The sequence below is a fragment of the Phyllobates terribilis genome, unplaced genomic scaffold, assembly GCF_046119375.1.
Source record: "Phyllobates terribilis strain yellow unplaced genomic scaffold, ASM4611937v1 Scaffold_11__3_contigs__length_659146591, whole genome shotgun sequence".
Classification (NCBI taxonomy): domain Eukaryota; kingdom Metazoa; phylum Chordata; class Amphibia; order Anura; family Dendrobatidae; genus Phyllobates; species Phyllobates terribilis.
The window spans coordinates 101,996,360-102,017,437 of NW_027362771.1; positions in this window are offsets into that span (position 1 = coordinate 101,996,360).

Below are 21,078 nucleotides of genomic sequence, written 5' to 3' on the forward strand. Positions count from 1 at the left end.
AGAGCAGGCTAGAACCGCCGGAGCGGTAAGCAAAGGAGTAAGAGCAGGCTAGGCTGAGTAGGGGGGACAGGGCTCTGTTCACACGGAACAGACAGGAAGGGAAAGGCAGAGCCAGACACCCACAGGGTACTTGCAGTGAAGTAGCGAGTGGACCACAAACTCACAAACGGGAGTACAGAGACAACAAGCAGGAGTTAGGTACGAGTTCAGACTCTGCAGAAAAAGGAAGGGAACGGACATAGAGGCAAAACAGGTAAAGGATAGGAGAGAGTTCAGACTGGAACTGAGTGTACGGAGGAGACCGACACTGCAGCGGGATACAGGAGCGGGTCTGGGAATACGGCCCCCAGAGAGGCAGGACGAACAGGCAAGGAGCGTGTTCAGACAGGACAGACAAGATACAGGAGCGGGTCTAGGTAATCAGCCCCTAGAAGGCGAGAGGAACAGGCTAGGAGCGTGTTCAGACAGGTCAGACAAGATACAGGAACAGGTCTAGGTAATCGGCCCCTAGAAGGCAGGAGGAACAGGCTAGGAGCGTGTTCAGACAGGTCAGACAAGATACAGGAACAGGTCTAGGTAATCGGCCCCTAGAAGGCAGGAGGAACAGGCTAGGAGCGTGTTCAGACAGGCCTGGAAATACAGCCTCCAGGATAGGCAGACAAGAGAACACAGAACGGGACCTGGCACCTTCAGAGTGCAAGCACACACTGAATGAAACACTATGCTCAGGCAGGGATAGATGGGCGCAGCTGAGCTATATACCAGGTGACAGACAGCAATAGGCTGAGGACGCACAAGAGGTGTGACCCACAGCAGGTACAAAAAGCAGGAAGTGATCGGGCGCCGCCCTTAAGCAGCAGAAACAGACACAAACAGACAGCATGGAGGGAAGCCAGAGAGACATTCTGGACAGGAGATCAAGTGCGCGCTCTTGCACAGTGGGAGATGGACCACTATGCAAGGACGCCGCCAGGTATGTTACAAGGATTAACTGGACAGGTGTGAGAGTGTTAGCTGGAAAACCACAGAGGAGGATATTGTAGTAGTCAAGGTGGGAAATGATGAGGGCATGAATTAACATTTTAGTAAATTCAGAGTTGAGGAAAGGACAGATTCTGGAAATATTTTTGAGTTTGAGGCAGCAGGAGGTGGTAAGAGTTTGGATATGCAGTTTGAAGGAAAGGATAGAGTCAAGGGTTACTCCAAGACATTGGACTTCTAGTACGGGGTAAAGCATTTATTGTGATAGATAGATTAGGTAGGGAAGTTAAGTGGGATTGAAAAAGATGATGAGTTTAGTTTTGTCCACATTGAGCTTTAAGAAGCATGATGAGAAGAAGGAGGATATGGCTGATAGACACTCTGGGATTCTGGACAGCAGAGAGGTGATTTCTGTGCCAGAGAGGTAGATCTGAGTTGAATCATTATATTGGTGGTACTGGAAGCCATGGGACTTTATGAGTTGTCCCAGGCCAAAGGTATAGATGAAGAACAGTAGGGGTCCTAAGACAGAGCCTTGAGGCACACCAACAGAGAGAGGGTGGGATGAGTAGGGACTTTGGGATTAGGAGACGCTAAATGTGCAGTTGCCAAGGTATCTAAGGAGAGGGCAAAGTCTTTGATGCCAAGGGAAGTGAGGATTTGCAGAAGCGGAGATTGGTCGATTGTGTCGAAGGCAGAAGACAGGTCTAAAAGGAGAATTGTCTGTTTGCTTTGGTGGTAAGTCATTAGTAATTTTGTTAGAGCAGTTTCAGTGGAGTGGTGGAGACTGAAGCTGGATTGTAGGTTGTCAAAGAGTGAGTTAGATGAAAGGTGGGAAAAAAGTAAAATGTCGACTTATTGTTCTAGGAGCTAGGAGGCGAATGGGAGCAGCAATATGGGAAGATAGCTGGATGTAGGGGTTGGGTTGAGGGACCACTTCTTCAGCAGAGGTGTGATTGTTGCAAGCAGAAGGGAAGTCACCAGAAGTTAATGATAGGGTGAAGAGAAGGGTTAGGGCTGGGATAAGCATGGTGATGAGGTTATGGAGGAGATTGGGTGTTATTGGGTAACGTGCGCAACTGGTGAGGTGCAATTTGTAGAAAAGATGAGTAAGGTTTCCGTCATTAACGGGGAGGAAGGTTATGGGGGAAGGGCATTGGTCTGTTATATGGAGGTGTTGTGCTGGTTGAGCAGGAAAGACTTGTCTGATTTGGTTGATCTTGTTTTAGAAAAGTGTGGCAAAAAGTCTTCTGCAGAAATGTGAGAGGTTGAAGGGGGCAACAATGGACAAAGGAAGGAGTTAAAAGTGCTGAATGAGTGTTTGGGATTATGGGATAAAGAAGATATGAGGGTCTTGAAGTATTCCTGTTTAGCAGAGGTGAGGGCCGAATTGAATGTGAAAGTTGCTTGAATGTGGTAAAGTCTTCCTGCGAGTGCGTTTTCTTCCAGCACCGCTCTGCAACCCAGATATAGAGGTGTGAACTGGGATGAATACAGTCAATCAGATTTGAAGGATGTTATAATTATTATAATCAGGAAACAGGAGACATACATGTACATGTGCATGAGACAGATGGATGATCAGATCAAAGGTAGTGGCAGTAACATTGAAGGATGTATACCATGGGATTACATTTTTGGTATATTTCTAATGTGCACTTGAAAGCTGCACTTGATGAAGCTGCAGGATGATGCACTGCCAAGAACAATGATCTTTTGCTCTGTGCAAAAGATTATATCACCCGATGAGCGTGTTCATCAGGTGATTGACAGCCTGTGTACACTGCAAAATAGTCATGAAACGAGCATTTTTAAGAATGCTTGTTCATTATTACCTTTCAGTGTAAATGCAAGAGCTAAAAAAAAGGGTTCACCCTGCTGGGTCCACACTGCAGACAGAGCAGTGATAGCCTCATCTGGTCAGATCAAAAGGTGATGGTGGTAACATTGAAGAATATATACCATAGGATTACATCTTTGGTATATTTCTAATGTGCACTTAAATGCTGCACTTGATGGAGCTGCACAGACGATGCATTGCCAAAAACAATGATGTTTTGCACTGTGCACAAGATAATTTCACCCAACAAGCAAGCATTTTGCTTGTTCATCAGATGATCGACAGCCTGTTTACACTGCAAAATAATTATGAAAAGAGTGTTTTTAAGAATGCTCGTTCATAATTACCTTTCAGTGTAAATGCATGAGCTAAAGACAGGGTTCACCCTGCTGGGTCCTCGCTGCACTCATCTCTACTTCCTCTGTAAAAGCAAGGCTTCAATTGCTCTGTATTTTGTATAAGCTGTAGAGCTGAGAGAAGCTGAGAAAAGAGGTGCATTCTGGAGAACATATTTAGATATGTAGAACAGTTGCTGTTAATGTTTTTGTTGTCTTTTGCATTCCTCTAACACATAATTTCTTTGTAAGTTCTGAATAGAGATGAGCGGATCTATTCACACAACTCCAGTCCATGGTCCAGGTCAGTGCTGTCTGCCCGTGGACAGGACCTGCACCAATTTCCATGGACCCCGGGATACTAGGCTCGGATTTGCCAAGCTGACACATCGTCGTCACCAGTGTGCTACATGCTGAACAGATGACATTATGGCAGGCTGACGAATCAACCAAAAACTCAGAAAATTCATGCAGCCCCTATCCACGACCAGAGATCACTGACCTGGATCATGGACCAGGAATCCGCAAAGCAATTTGCTTCTCTATAGTTATGAACTCTAAGAACTTGATTCTCTTTGACTTTTGCAATATTGCGCCATTATTTAATAAAGTACAGTATACTTACAAGAAAAGAACAATGAAAATATCACAAAATATTGACATTCTTTAGTTAGTCCATTATAATATTTCCTTTTATTTGATTTTAAACTATGTAAAACCCAAAAGGTGAGATGTCTGCTTTCCATACATGTCAACATTAGTAAATATTTGCTTGGCCCTAAAAAATAGCTGGAGCTTTATATCTTCTAACTCTGTGTTGTGCCGTACCAATTTTATTGCTCCTGGAAATATATGAAAAATTGACAATGCCACTTTACCATTTCCTTTGTCAATAAGATATGTCCCTTTTGTCTAACACTGTTCAATCAATGCTGAAAATGTCAGACTCTGTAAAGAAAAGGTGCTCCAGCATTTTCAGGTCATATGGAAAGCTAGCATTTACTAGAACAAGCATCAGTAAAGTGGTAGGTTATTTTTTCCCTTGTTCTTATATGTTTATGTCATGAAAATAGAACATGCTATAGTAGACTGATGAGTGGAGATCAGGACTGTTTTAGCTCTAACAGCTTAAGCAATTGGACATTAATAATAATTGGTGAAAGTCAAGACTGCTGTACTACACAAGTGGCTCAGAGGATCAGCTGGGGTCCTCTTAACCTGTCTTAAGATACTTTTTGATGGCCAAAATGATTTAATAAAAATCAAAATAGAGATGTCATGTATTTTAATGTTATTCGTACAGCACTACAATTCAATAATTTATTTGCTATAGCTAAAATCACACTTGAGAATAATAATATCAAGTAAATTGAAACATATTTGTGAAACCATGTGGATAAAATACACTGGAGATTATGCCACACTAAATTTAGCTTAGAAAATAAAGATCTATGCTTTAATACATGATGAAATATTATCACTTTCATTGTTATACAACACCTTGATTTTTTATTCCACTTCCTAAAGAATCTAGAATTAGCAATAAAAGTTTATCTTTGCATTGGCAATATAAATCCCATAGGATATAGGATGAAATAATGGCATAGTAATCATGTTGGGCAACACTCATTTATAAACTAGAAAACGTAGTTTCATTTCACTAAATATGGACCCTTGTTTTTTAAGATCAAATTCTATAACGTCTTAGCATGACTGGCATCACTGAAATTGAGTTTTGCAGAGAGGTACAAATAAGTCAATATGTTCACAATGCTCCAGTAGAACCCAATCGTATCGTCATTAGTACTCAGTGATTCTTATAATAGAAAATCAGAAGTGCATTCATTCAGGGGCGGACACAGACTGTAGTGGGCCCCTGTGCAAGAAATTTTGGGGGGCCCCCCCTGCCCTTCATAAGGCAACAAAGTTATGTAAACATAACCCCCCATGTGCATCTCACCCCCCCATGTGCAGCTCTCATCCCACCCATGTGCAGCTCTCACCCCCCCATGTGCATCTCTCATCCCCCCCATGTGCATCTCTCACCCCCCCATGTGCATCTCTCATCCCCCCCATGTGCATCTCTCATCCCCCCCATGTGCATCTCTCACCCCCCCATGTGCATCTCTCACCCCCCCATGTGCATCTCTCACCCCCCCCATGTGCATCTCTCACCCCCCCACTCCTAGTTAATTAATTGTATTTAAAAAAAATAAAACTATACTTATCCCCATACGATCCCTGCAGAATCCTGGCGCTCGTCCACGTCGCTGCCACCAGGCTCTCCTGACGTTCGGCCATGTGATAAGGTAGCCACCACGATAAGGTAGACTCTTCTGGGCGGGCCCTACTCTAACCTATTAAAATTTTCTTAAAATATCCAATACTCTTTTTAGATATATTTTTATTTAGTTTTCTTTAAGGGCATGTGTCATATACATTTTTTTTTAAAATGACCAATAATACCACATACAGGGAATACCGCCACACCATGACCAGACCACATATTACCACAACATAGTGACTGAATAATACCACACAGAAGGGAGAAAAACTGCCACACCATGACCAGACCACATATTACCACCACATTAGTAATATTACCATAAGTGTCATTATACACGGGAGCTCTATACATGGTATGTATAACATAAGTGTCCAGGTAATCTAGTGATCACCAGTGAAATTATACACAGGAGCTCTGTATATAGTGTCAGTGTCCAGGTAATACAGTGATCACCAGGGACATTATACACAGGAGCTCTGTATATAGTGTCAGTGTACAGGTAATACAGTGATCACCAGTGACATTATACACAGTGTACATGTAATACACTGACTCACCGGTGACGTCTCTAGGTGAAGTCCTTCATCTTCGCTTTTCTCCTTCATCCTGCACAGACCGCCATCACGTCTTCCAGCCAGGACTCGTGTATGCATAAAATAACACAGTTATCTAGAGCACATTCCCCAACTTCTACATTACGCAGCTGAATACAGACGTGCACCCACCATTAATATATGGTTAGTTATTATGCAACCTACCATTCCAAATATAAATTGTAATCCACCACGGTGCCCCCCATTAACTCTAAATAGGCACTTAATATATAATTTAATTAGAACCTCTACTCTTTCCGCCAATTTGTTACCAGTCACACTCCTGCATCCGCAATGCCCCCTACTCTATACTTCCTGCTCTCCGCATTCAATATTTACATGCACCCCCTGCCCCAATTCATTATATCATGTCCGTGCTCTCCCCACCCCATCATCATTTACTCTCCCCCACCCCACATTCGTTATGTGCAGCTCATTATCCCCCTACTCCCAATTCCCCCTTTGCAGCTCTCAAACCCCCCCATGTGCACATCTCTCATCCCCCCCCACATGTGCATCTCCCATCTCCCCCCTTCCACATGTGCATCTCCCACCCCCCCACACATTTGCATCTCCCACCCCCCCCACACATGTGCATCTCCCACCCCCCCACACATGTGCATCTCCCATCCCCCCCACACATGTGCATCTCCCATCCCCCCCACACATGTGCATCTCCCACCCCCCCACATGTGCATCCCCCCACACATGTGCATCTCCCATCCCCCCCACACATGTGCATCCCCCCCACACATGTGCATCCCCCCCACACATGTGCATCTCCCATCCCCCCCCACACATGTGCATCTCCCATCCCCCCCCACACATGTGCATCTCCCATCCCCCCCACACATGTGCATCTCCCATCTCCCCCCCACACATGTGCATCTCCCATCTCCCCCCCACACATGTGCATCTCCCATCTCCCCCCCACACATGTGCATCTCCCATCTCCCCCCCACACACGTGCATCTCCCATCTCCCCCCCCCACACACGTGCATCTCCCATCTCCCCCCCCCCACACGTGCATCTCCCATCTCCCCCCCACACATGTGCATCTCCCATCTCCCCCCCCCACATGTGCATCTCCCATCTCCCCCCCCCACATGTGCATCTCCCATCCCCCCCACACATGTGCATCTCCCATCCCCCCCATGTGCATCTCCCCCCCCACATGTGCATCTCCCCCCCCACATGTGCATCTCCCATCTCCCCCCCATGTGCATCTCCCATCTCCCCCCCCACACACGTGCATCTCCCATCTTCCCCCCACACATGTGCATCTCCCATCTCCCCCCCCACACATGTGCATCTCCCATCTCCCCCCCCACACATGTGCATCTCCCATCTCCCCCCCCACACATGTGCATCTCCCATCTCCCCCCCCACACATGTGCATCTCCCATCTCCCCCCCACACATGTGCATCTCCCATCTCCCCCCCCACACATGTGCATCTCCCATCTCCCCCCCCACACATGTGCATCTCCCCCCACCATGTGCATCTCCCATCTCTCCCCCCACACATGTGCATCTCCCATCTCCCCCCCCACACATGTGCATCTCCCATCTCCCCCCCCACACATGTGCATCTCCCATCTCCCCCCCCACACATGTGCATCTCCCATCTCCCCCCCATGTGCATCTCCCATTTCCCCCCCCCACACATGTGCATCTCCCCCCCACACATGTGCATCTCCCCCCCACATGTGCATCTCCCATCTCCCCCCCACACACATGTGCATCTCCCATCTCCCCCCCCACACATGTGCATCTCCCATCTCCCCCCCACACATGTGCATCTCCCATCTCCCCCCCACACACACACACACATGTGCATCTACACACACACACACACACACACACACACACACACACACACACACATCTCCCATCTCTCCACTCCTAGTTAATTGTATTTTAAAAAAAAATAAAACTTGTTATACTTACCCCCATGCGATCCCTGTAGAATCCTGGCGCTCGTCCAAATCGCTGACAGCAGGTTCTCCTGACTTCCGGCCATGTGACGGCGCCGTCACATGACCGGAAGTCAGGGGAATCATGAAGGCACTGCTACAACAGCGCAGCGCAGCGCTGAGACGTCCCGGACCCGGCGCTTAGCATGGGGCCGGGGGCCTCATGAGGAGAGAGACGCACAAGAGGGGGGCCCCCGAGGGGGCCCATACCGGCCGGGCCCCATACTGGAGTCAGGGCAGTCATGCCCTGATGGCGGCCCTGCTGGAGGCTGGAGGGGCCCCCTCTCCCTCGGGGCCCCCGTTCAATGAACCGGCTGCACGGGCAGTAGTTCCGCCCCTGCATTCATTACTCTGCTTCTCAATTACCAACCAGAGCAACATCAGGATCATCCAGAAAATATTTTAGTTAGCTTTTGATGTATGCAAAAACAAGATAATTAAGATTTGACACATAAAACAATGGCAGACTTTTAAGAATTTCATGGACAGCGACCATGGATGTTTGACCAGATCAAACTTATATTGATGATTTCAGTAGCCCTACATGTAGGACATTCTGAAGGGATACAGTTATTATGGTCACTAGGAGTCATGGTAGGACTTGATCGGACATAGAGTAATAAACACATATATGACCACACTGTATCATTAATTAGGTACACTCTGTTTACAATGTCTATCTATCTAAAATTTCATTTTTTTGAGCCACACTCTCCAAAAGTTGGAAAAGCAGGTATGGCTTGCTGGTAAGGCATGGCCAGCAAATATTAGAACTATTAGAGAAATTTAAGCTAAAAAGGGGTATCGTCATGTTATTAAATTACTTTAGTTAGCTAGGCAGCATGGAAATAAGCAAGATTGCAGTTGACTTGCTTTTTCTATCTGATGTCAATCTACTACTTGTGTTACATAGTGCACAGTTGGCTTCCACATAGCTTGACTATTTATGTCTGCCCAGAGCATTGCATTCCAAGAAAGGAGTTAACTCCTAACATACCAGTCAGCTCTCTCCAGCCCATTGATTTCTCACCTCCACCCCCCTCTCTTTCAGCTACTGACAAGCTGCTGTTATAAATTATGCAAAATCACCAGCCCCCACCATTAACTACTTTCAGAGCTACTCTCCCAGCCATAGCTCTCTTTAAGTCATGTGCTTGTTTAAATGCCCTGTCATCTCTATGTGTAAATGCAATGCTAGCAGTATACACTCCAGAACAAATCACTGACAGTGCAATGTGTTACAGCAGAACTTGTGCTGAGCTTTAAAATTCTACACATACTATAGTTCTGATACTCACCAGAACTTTTACTCAAGGAGGAGTACCTGCCCAGCCCGAAATCAGGTAGTGAAAGAGACTAGAAAGATGAGACCTACTCAAGAGACAACTTGTGAATAACCCTTTAAATCCAGAAAATGCCATTAACTTTAGCACAAATCTGATTCTGCCTATAGCAGGGAAAGAATTCTATTTCTGGTTTTACAACAGTACAAAATGCACCAAATTTTGTATGAGGCATGCACATTTTAATACATTGTTTTATTTAGAGTAGCCTTTTAAAAATGCCATTCTTGATATATCTACCCTATTGTATGGAATTTGCGTTATATTTACACACTGGACTGAGTAAGGGTAAATAGCTGATATCTTGGGATAATATGAAAGTAGAATTCTTATATAATGTAATAACAGACAGCATAGGATCAAAGAAAAGGAGAAAATTAGGAAACAGATGAAATTTTCAGCAACGTTCACATGGTATGGATTTGCTCATGTGAAATCGGCAACAAATCTGCAACGATGCCGCTTTAAAGATCCACACCATATTCTGATCTGAGATGCAATTACTATACAAATGTTGACAGCCACTTCGGAATAATCAACGAAGATGATAATCATGTTTCTATAGAGGTATCAAAACTCTGAGATAGGATTGGCATATGGACTGCACCATAGTAATAGTTAATATATAAACGTAAAAAAAATATATTTACATACATACATATATTATATATATATATATATTTTAGATCAAAAGTGTGACAGATGCATTCATAGATACAATCTAATTTGTACCTTACACAAAGTTATCTTTTAGTTTGACCTTATGATTTTTAATGTAATCAATCTCCTGGAAGCTGTATAATCCTGATTCAATGTGAAGTGTCTGGGTAGCATGATTTCTTAACTGTTAACATAATGGTGAACGTACTCCAGGGTGCCATTATAGAATCTCGTATTATATTGTGAAAAACAAAATTATTAGCATAAATCAAAATGATTTTATGAGGCTCACATGTCACCAACTAACCTCTTTGGCAACCATTAAGATGTGTGTAGAAACGTGGATACATTAGGGGCCATAACCAGTCTATAAAATAAGTGAACTGTGCCTATGAGAAATCATTTCTTCATGGATTTGAAAGCAGTAGAATTAAAAGGAGCAGATACTTCCTAATACACTTGAAACATGAATCCTCTAGGGCTCAATCTTGGATCTACCGCTTTAATAAATAATATATTTAATATAAAGGCAATGTATATTGAAACCCCGGGCCTTAAGTCAGAGCTAGTATAATTCCTATTCTATAGAACATTTATTAAATTCCAACCCAAAAAGGAGAATACTAGCAGAAATGTGACACAATAATAAAGCTTACAAAAATAGAGACAGCTCAAGAATGAAGAAAGGAAAGAAAGCTCTGAAATACTGAATTATCAAGAGCAATGTCTTAATGTTTAATGCCTAGCAGTGTTCTTCAAGCAGATTATAGATGTGGCTACTTTGTTTCACATCATTTTTTCACATGACAGGTATTATTATTTTTAGTTATTTATATTATTACACCATCAACTTCTGTAGCACTTTATATAGCACAAAAGTGGGGTACTGCAAAAATATAAGTCAAGGTAGCCTATGGTATTAAATGAATGCGGATCATTTCCCTTCCCCTGTTTAGGTGCACAGCAAGGTGACGCAATAGAGTTTGGGTCTACGCCATGAGGTCACCTTGTAGCTGGTGCAAAGTCGGACACTGACATTGAAGGGCCCCTGCGCAGGACTTACGTCTGGGCCCCCCTATCAATCCACACCACATAGACACACGCACATTAACAAATATATTTACATTAAGCACAATATAATAACATTTCACATATCGATTTACACATTATTATTGTACATAGTACACATATGCCTAAAAGCATATATACAGTATAATATGCACATACACATTGACACCATTGTGTTGACTTGTTCACATCACTAGACAATATTTTTTTTTGTTTATTCATTCATAGCCATACATTTTATTTATGTACGTTTCACTATATAAGTACTTGTTTTTGTGAGCCAATCTGTAATATTGTTATGTGGCATTTTTACAAACACTTATATAAGTGTTTCAATTTTAGAAACTTTTTATTAATGTAATGGAGGAAAAAAAAAAGATCACCATCTTTTACGCTATTTTCCGATCACAGTAAATATGTTATCTGTTTACTTTAATGCACAAGTTGTTATAATTACAGGGATGCAAATTTGTCCGTATTATTGTCTGGTTTGTGTTGTTTATTTTTGAAAAGTGTATTAAAAATGTGATTATTACTATATTACAGGTATATAGAGATGTACTGCTATTCAGACATATTGACATCCCAGCATGCGAAGACTGGAAGAAAAGAGAGACGACATCGTTTTTAAAGACATACTTATAGCGTTTAGGAATAATACAGGGATAATTAAACAGGTTTATTCGAAGGCTGATAAAATACTACTTTTACTGTTAAATCATGATATCAGGTTCCATTAAATTGGTGAAAAAAATGGGAACCTTAATAATTTTATTTTTTTGTCGCTGAACCTGTGTGAGGGTTTGTTTTCTACATGGTTAGCTGTATTTTCTACTGATATTATTGGCGTATTATTTCACTGTCAATCATTGTAAATGTGTCCCCAATTCAAAAATATAAGTTCACTGTCAAATCCAATAGGATTTGACTGTGAACTGATATTATTGGTGTCTTTCAACATTCAACACAGACGGCTACAGCCTTACTTTGACAAAGAACTGCCAGAGGAACAAGTAGGATCCAGAAAAGGCAGAGGAACAAGAGATGTAATTGCTAATATTTGATGGATAATGGAAAAGGCCAAAGAATACAACAGTGAGATCTATTTTTGCTTCATCGACTACAGCAAAGCCCGCGATTGTGTTGATCACCAGATACTTGGAATACCATGAAGGATATGGGTGTGCCAAACTATCTGATCATCCTCATTAGAAACATGTCCAAGAAGCAACAGTCCGAATGGAACACTGCGACATGGCATGGTTCAAAGTAGAGCAAGGTGACAGACAAGGGTGCACCTGTTTCCATTTTTCTTCAATTTATATGCGGAAGCTATTTTCAGGAAGGCTGGACTTGCCAAAAAAGAAGAAGGAATCAAAATTGCTGGATGAATTTTCAACAATCTTAAATACGCAGACACTACAACATTGATAGCAACAAGTGTACATGGAATGAAGGACGTATAATGGAGTGTAAAGATGAAAAGCACGAACATGGGGCTTCTACTCAACACAAAGATATTGACTACTGGTACGAACCGGACACATTTAAGATGGTTGACGATGAACTGGAAGTTGTAAAGGACTTCGACCTACTAGGATCAATGGTCACTCAAGATGCAGCGACGATACCAGAAGTCAATAGGAGAATTGCTATGGGCACATCAACAATGAAGTCACTGGACAAGGTCTTCAAATAGAGAAACCTTTCACTGCTGACGAAAAACACGGCTCATACATAGTCTGGTCTTTTCTGTAGTAATAACATATGGATGTGAAAGCTGGACGACAAAGAAACAAGTCAGAAGAAGAATCAACGCCTTCGATATGTGGTGCTGTAGAAGGATGTTATCAATACCATGGATGGCAAGAAGAACAAACAAATCAATTCTGGAACAAATCAAGTCAGACATTTCAATCGCATCAAGGATCACCAAGCTATGGCTTGCCTACTTTGGACACATCAAATGAAGAGAGCAATCACTGGAGAAGGATATCATGGTTGGAAGAATAGAAGGAATAAGGCAAAGAGGAAGACCTAGGCTTGCACAAGATTGATCTTCCTACAGTGTTCATCCATCAACACGCCATGGCTCGAGATCGAGCTGAAGGCCGATAAATAATAATAGTAACTATTATTATTGGTTGCATAAGATGGTTTGATTGCATTTTATTGCATTTTCTTTGGGAATGTTGTGACAGTAAAAAAGCAATTTTGGAGTTTTTTTTTTCACTTTTACAACATTTTCTGCTAATTCTCTGTTTTAACAGATCAGACTTTCACTGTACCAGCAAAACCACATTATACAGTGGTGGCAAAAAGTATTGGCACCCCTGCAATTTTGTCAGATAATACTCAGTTTCTTCCTGAAAATGATTGCAATCACAAATTCTTTGGTATTATTATCTTCATGTAATTTGCTTGCAAGGAAAAAACACAAAAGAGAATGAAGCAAAAATCAAATCATTGATCATTTCACACAAAACTCCAAAAATGGGCCAAACAAAAGTATTGGCACCCTCAGCCTAATACTTGGTTGCACAACCTTTAGCCAAAATAACTGCGAACAACCGCTTCCGGTAACCATCAATGAGTTTCTTACAATGCTCTGCTTGAATTGTAGACCATTCTTCTTTGGTAAACTGCTCCAGGTCCCTGATATTTGAAGGGTGGCTTCTCCAAACTGCCATTTTGAGATCTCTCAATGGGTGTTCTATGGGATTCAGGTCTGGACTCATTGCTGGCCACCTTAGAAGTCTCCAGTGCTTTCTCTCAAACCATTTTATAGTGCTTTTAGAAGTGTGTTTTGGGTCATTGTCCTGCTGGAAGACCCATGACCTCTGAGGGAGACCCAGCTTTCTCACACTGGGCCCTACATTATGCTGCAAAATTTGTTGGTAGTCTTCAGACTTCATAATGCCATGCACACGGTCAAGCAGTCCAGTGCCAGAGGCAGCAAAGCAACCCCAAAACATCAGGGAACCTCCGCCATGTTTGACTGTAGGGACTGTGTTCTTTTCTTTGAATGCCTCTTTTTTTTTCCTGCACACTCTATGTTGATGCTTTTTCCCAAAAAGCTCTACTTTTGTCTCATCTGACCAGAGAACATTCTTCCAAAACGTTTTAGGCTTTCTCTGGTAAGTTTTGGCAAACTCCAGCCTGGCTTTTTTATGTCTCGGGGTAAGAAGTGGGGTCTTCCTGGGTATCCTACCATACAGTCCCTTTTCATTCAGATGCCGAATGATAGTACGGGTTGACACTGTTGTACCCTCGGACTGCAGGGCAGCTTGAACTTGTTTGGATGTTAGTCGAGGTTCTTTATCCACCATCCGCACAATCTTGCGTTGAAATCTCTTGTCAATTTTTCTTTTCCGTCCACATCTAGGGAGGTTAGCCACAGTGCCATGGGCTTTAAACTTCTTGATGACACTGCGCACGGAAGACACAGGAACATTCAGGTCTTTGGAGATGGACTTGTAGCCTTGAGATTGCTCATGCTTCCTCACAATTTGGTTTCTCAAGTCCTCAGACAGTTCTTTGGTCTTCTTTCTTTTCTCCATGCTCAATGTGGTACACACAAGGACACAGGACAGAGGTTGAGTCAACTTTAATCCATGTTAACTGGCTGCAAGTGTGATTTAGTTATTGCCAACACCTGTTAGGTGCCACAGGTAAGTTACAGGTGCTGTTAATTACACGAATTAGAGAAGCATCACATGATTTTTCAAACAGTGCCAATACTTTTGTCCACCCCCTTTTTTAGGTTTGGTGTGGAATTATATCCAATTTGGCTGCAGGACAATTCTTTTTGTGTTTTTTCATTGAACACAAATTAAATGAAGATAATAATACCAAAGAATTTGTGATTGCAATCTTTTCAGGAAGAAACTGAGTATTATCTGACAGAATTGCAGGGGTGTCAATACTTTTGGCCACCACTGCATATACAGTACAAACCAAAATTTTGGACACACTTTCTCATTTAAAGATTTTTCTGTATTTTCATGACTATGAAAACTGTACATTCACACTGAAGGCATCAAAACTATGAATTACCACATGTGGAATTATATACTTAACAAAAAAGTGTGAAACAACTGAAAATATGTCTTATTTTCTAGGTTCTTCAAAGTAGCCACCTTTTGCTTTGTTGACTGCTTTGCACACTCTTGGCATTCTCTTGACGAGCTTCAAGAGGTAGTCACTGGAAATGGTCTTCCAACAATCTTGAAGGAGTTCCCAGAGATGCTTAGCACTTGTTGGCCCTTTTGCCTTCACTCTGCGGTCCAGCTCACCCCAAACCATCTCAATTGGGTTCAGGTCTGGTGACTGTGGGGGCCAGGTCATCTGGCGTAGCACCCCATCACTCTCCTTCTTGGTCAAATAGCCCTTACACAGCCTGGAGGTGTGTTTGGGGTCATTGTCCTGTTGAAAAATAAATGATGGTCCAACTAAACGCAAACCGGATGGAATAGCATGCCGCTGCAAGATGCTGTGGTAGCCATGCTGGTTCAGTATGCCTTCAATTTTGAATAAATCCCCAACAGTGTCACCAACAAAGCACCCCCACACAATCACACCTCCTCCTTTATGCTTTACGGTGGGAACCAGGCATGTAGAGTCCATGCGTTCACCTTTTCTGCGTCGCACAAAGACACGGTGGTTGGAACCAAAGATCTCAAATTTGGACTCATCAGACCAAAGCACAGATTTCCACCGGTCTAATGTCCATTCCTTGTGTTCTTTAGCCCAAATAAGTCTCTTCTGCTTGTTGCCTGTCCTTAGCAGTGGTTTCCTAGCAGCTTTTTTTACCATGAAGGCCTGCTGCACGAAGTCTCCTCTTAACAGTTGTTGTAGAGATGTGTCTGCTGCTAGAACTCTGTGTGGCATTGACCTGGTCTCTAATCTGAGATTAACCTGCGATTTCGGAGGCTGGTGACTCGGATAAACTTATCCTCAGAAGCAGAGATGACTCTTGGTCTTCCTTTCCTGCGGCGGTCCTCATGTGAGCCAGTTTCTTTGTAGAGCTTGATGGTTTTTGCAACTGCACTTGGGGACACTTTCAAAGTTTGCCCAATTTTTCGGACTGACTGACCTTCATTTCTTAAAGTAATGATGGTCACTTGTTTTTCTTTACTTAGCTGCTTTTTTCTTGCCATAATACAAATTCTAACAGTCTGTTCAGTAGGACTATCAGCTGTGTATCCACCAGACTTCTGCACAACACAACTGATGGTCCCAACCCCATTTATAAGGCAAGAAATCCCACTTATTAGACCTGACAGGGCACACCTGTGAAGTGAAAACCATTTCCGGTGACTTCCTCTTGAAGCTCATCAAGAGAATGCCAAGAGTGTGCAAAGCAGTCATCAAGGCAAAAGGTGGCTACTTTGAAGAACCTAGAATATAAGGCATATTTTCAGTTGTTTCACACTTTTTTGTTAAGTATATAATTCCACTTGTGTTAATTCATAGTTTTGATGCCTTCAGTGTGAATGTACAATTTTCAAAGTCATGAAAATACAGAAAAATCTTTAAATGAGGTATGTCCAAACTTTTGGTCTGTACTGTATATATATATATATATATATATATATATATATATATACTTGAGTATAAGCCGACCTGAGTATAAGCCGAGATACCGGTAATTGCATTACTGCGATCAGAGCGCTGTGGCATCATGCTGACACAGCTGTGACAGGTGACCCTGTGGTAAGTAGCTTACCGCGGGTCATAGGTGTCAGCTGATGGTACTACTACCACCATCAACCAGTGCCTCCTGCCATAGGAAACAGCGGGCACAGGCGTCACTGGATGGGAGCAGTAGTCTCCCATCCGCCGGCATCTGTGCTCTGCTGAGTGTAAAAAAAGAAATGTTAAAATTATTAAAAAAATATTAAAATAAAAATAAAACACATTATACTCACCTACACCTTGTCCCCGATGTTCTCTGCACCTTCAAAAGATACAAAACACCATATACTCACCTTACACCTAATCCCCAAAGCCCACGATCACCTGTAATAAAAGTAAAATAATAAACCAATCTCATCCTTACCTTTCCGACGCAGTCCAAATAACAAACGTCCAACAAAGATTGAACAGAGCGGCCACACTGTATGTAATCTCTCTGTTCTTTCGCCAGCGATACACTGACTCAATATATTGCCGGCAAATGAGGTCTGCGCATGCGCAGTGAGTATTTTTCCATGCATGAATGAGATGCATGGGAAAATACTCATTTTGCATGCGGTGACCTCATTTGCTGGCTATACACTGAGTCAGTGTATTGCGGGCAAATGAACAGAGCAGTGACATATTATGTGGCCCCTCTGTTCATGGAATCTTTGTGCGACACTCATTATTTGGACTGCGATGGAAAGGTAAGGATGAGGTTGGTTTATTATTTTATTTTTATAACAAGGGTTGTTGGCTTCAGCTGGAATGGACGTGACGGTAAGTATGGTTTAATTTAGAACAGTAAAGGATGTCTTTTTATTTCAAATAAAATATTTTATTGTGCGTGTGGGTGTTTTTATTTTATATTTCACCTTCACTATGGGGTTAGTAATGGGGGCGTCTTATAGACGCCTCTCAATTACTAACCTGGGCTTGATGTCAGCTGGCATTATAAGCTGACATCAACCCCAACCCTATAACCCGACTGCCACCGCTACAGGGCAGTGGGAAGAGCGAGACTAAGTGCCAGAATTGGCCCATCTTCTGGATGCACCATTTCTGGGGCGACTGAGGGCTCCTCTTTCTAGCCTCAGAGGGGGCCAATATTCATGGCACCCTTCCCGGGCTATTAATATCAGCCCCCAGCTGTCTGCATAGCCTTTACTAGCTGTTAAAATAGGGGACCCCACGTCATTTTTTTGGGGTGGGATCCCCCATTTTAATAGCCAGTAAAGTCTATGTATACAGCTGGGTATTGATATTAGTAGCCTGGGAAGCTCCATGGGTATTACCCCCTTCCAAGGCTAAAAACATCCACCCCAGCTGTTTGCTTTCCCTCTGCTGGTTAATATAATTAGGGGGGACCACACACCATTTTTTTTTAAGAAATGTACTCATTTTTTAATAAATTACATGAACAGTAAGGTACACACGCTAAGTACGGATTATATATATCACATATTTATATCTATCTGTATATCTATCTATTATTAATATCTATCTAACTATTGTATATCTAGCTATCCATATATCTATCGATCTGTTATCTATTTATCTATCTATCCAAATATCTATTTATTATCTGTCGACCTATCTAATTATCTATCTAAGATAGATAATAGATAGTTATATAGATACAGTATATTGATAGATAATAGATGGATAGATAGATGGATAGATAGATAATAGATTGATAGATAGATATATGGATAAATAGATTTATAGGTAGATAGATAATAGTTAGATATATGGATATATAGATATATTGATAGATAATAGATATATGGATAGGTACATAAATCTACTATATAATCGGCTTATCCCGTCTGTCTGTCCGTGCAGGAAATCCCGCGTCGCTGATTGGTCTGGCCGCGGCCAATCAGCGACGAGGGATTTCAGAACAAGATGGCGGCCGTTAGCAGCTCATTTGCGACACGGAGGTCAGCGGCGATGCAGCCGGGAGATGACCGGCGCAGGCAGCGCCGCTTCCCGGTCCTCACTAACACGGTTTGCTGACATGACATAATTACAAAATTCATTAGGGGCCCCGGGGGGATACATTGGGGGGTTAATTTAAAGTAGTGCACAACCCATTTAAACGCTGATTAGTCGCGCCCGGTCAGCCGCATACATAATCTAGAATACCCGATGCGTTCGAATCGGACCACCATCTAGTAGATTAATATCCATGCAAAAATGGAGGCAGCACACAGAGTAGAGTAAAGTGATAAGGTTTAATAGCCCATATGGCTATTAAACCTTATCATTTTACTCTACTCTGTGTGCTGCCTCCATTTTTGCATGGATATCTAAAGGACTGTATGTACCTGGGAGGCTTTTTTTGCACCGAAAACATAATTTTTTTGCTGTTAACTATTTTTTGATTTTTTTTTAAATAGATTAATAGATATACGGATAGATAGATAGATAGATAGATAGATAGATAATAGATATATGGATAGATATTTAGATAGATAATAGATATATGGATAGATAAATACATAGATATATAGATAGATAAATCGATTTATAGATAGACAGATAATAGCTAGATATATGTGACGCGCCCCCTGGGCCATGTTTGGGGAATACCCGGAGCCGGATCTGTTGGGGGTAGTAGTCCTCGTGGCGGTGACCCGGTCCGTGCCCAGGGTGTCAAACTAAGTGGCGGAATTAGTATATGATGTTTTAGTGTTCGACTACGCCACCCGTTGAATGCGGTTATGAAACCGCCGCTGCAGGGCAGACCGCTGAGGCCGGTGGTACAGTTGTGCAGCGTGGGTAGTATAACCCCCAACGGGAGGGGTATGGGCTCAGGGCAGCAGACGTGGATGATGGGGATAGCGGATTTGCACGCAGGCACCAGGAACCACTCAGAGACGGTGCGGTATAGTTCAGGGTCTTTACTGGTGGCAAAGGTAGACCCTCCCGGGAGTACTGGCTAGCGATCGGGGCCTGGTCAGTCCATGAGCAGACAGGATCTCCCCTGGCCAGGCGGAGTTGTAGGCCTCCCCAACTAACTGTACTCTTCTTGGCTACCTTGCTAGAAGCGGGTAAAAGTAGCCCACGTCCCTGAGTGTACCGTGTGGTGCTCACCCGTATGGCCGGTGACTCGGGGCCTTCTGGTAGCCTCCGCTCCACGACGGCGGTGCTGGTCCCTTGCGTGTGACCGTGCCTTCGGGTTTCTTGGCCAGAGGACCTGAAATCCCCTGCCGGTCGGTTTCTGCTGCTGGGTATGGAACAGTCCCCACAGCCTCGGACTCCGTGTCCGGTGAGATCTCTTCAGCCAAGGCGAGCTATCTAGCTTCCAGCCTCTGGCACTCACTCCTGCTCCTACAGAGCTCCTGTTGTCACTTTCCCTGCAACTGCTCCACACCAGACCAGACTGTGTCTCTGTCTCTGTCTGTGTTCTTTTCTAACCCCACCTCAGCCCCAGTTTATATAGGGGAAGTTCTTCCCCTCCCAGGACTGGGCAGGAGGTGTGGCATGCTTAGGATTCCTGACCAGGAGACCTCCCACCTGCTCACAGACGTAATATTGCTATTACTGTGGTAACCAGACCCCTGGGGTTCCACATTCCCCCCTAGTAAAATTTAGTACTCCGGGACTAAACATATATTTTTTTTTTTTTGAAAACATAACAGGGTATAAACAGGAACAATACAATAAGGAAAAACACGTTAGGGTGGTTACGGAGTGTCCGCAACCGGGTGCAATTTTTGAAGCAAAAGGGTGTCCGTTTCACCAAAGAACAGGGAGCCGTAACCAGGTAGGGGTCTGTCCTGCCCCGAGTCTTTAACAGTCTTTAGTCCGTTCCTGGGTTACGCTCCAAACATATATACAATAGAGTTCTAGTAAATCCACAAAAGATACCTATAAAATAACTGGAAAAACATAATTATTTACAAGCAACAGTAAACAGGTAAATATTAATAAAACAGTCTAAACACTTTAGATCCTCCAACGTACGGGCAACTCGCCTCTAGTGGCTCTAGTGGACCTACGGAGCTTACTGACTGGTCCTGCACTACAAGGTGTAGGAGCTGTTAAAGGTAAGCTGGGCAGCTGTCTATGGACTCTTTGGCTCACTAGGGGCACGGCAGGCTCACTATAAGCAGAGGGTCGATTCTCCTGGTCTTCTTGTGTGGGGTCTTCTGCCTCCTGGACCGGCTGCTCTTCCAGCTCTACCTGTTTTTCCGTAGGCACTTGAGATGCTGGCTGGAGGAAGGTGAGGACGGGTACCACAACAGCGCCATTTACTTGTGTCCAAGACCGAGGGAAGTCTCCGAGTACAGTACTGACCATCTCTTCCC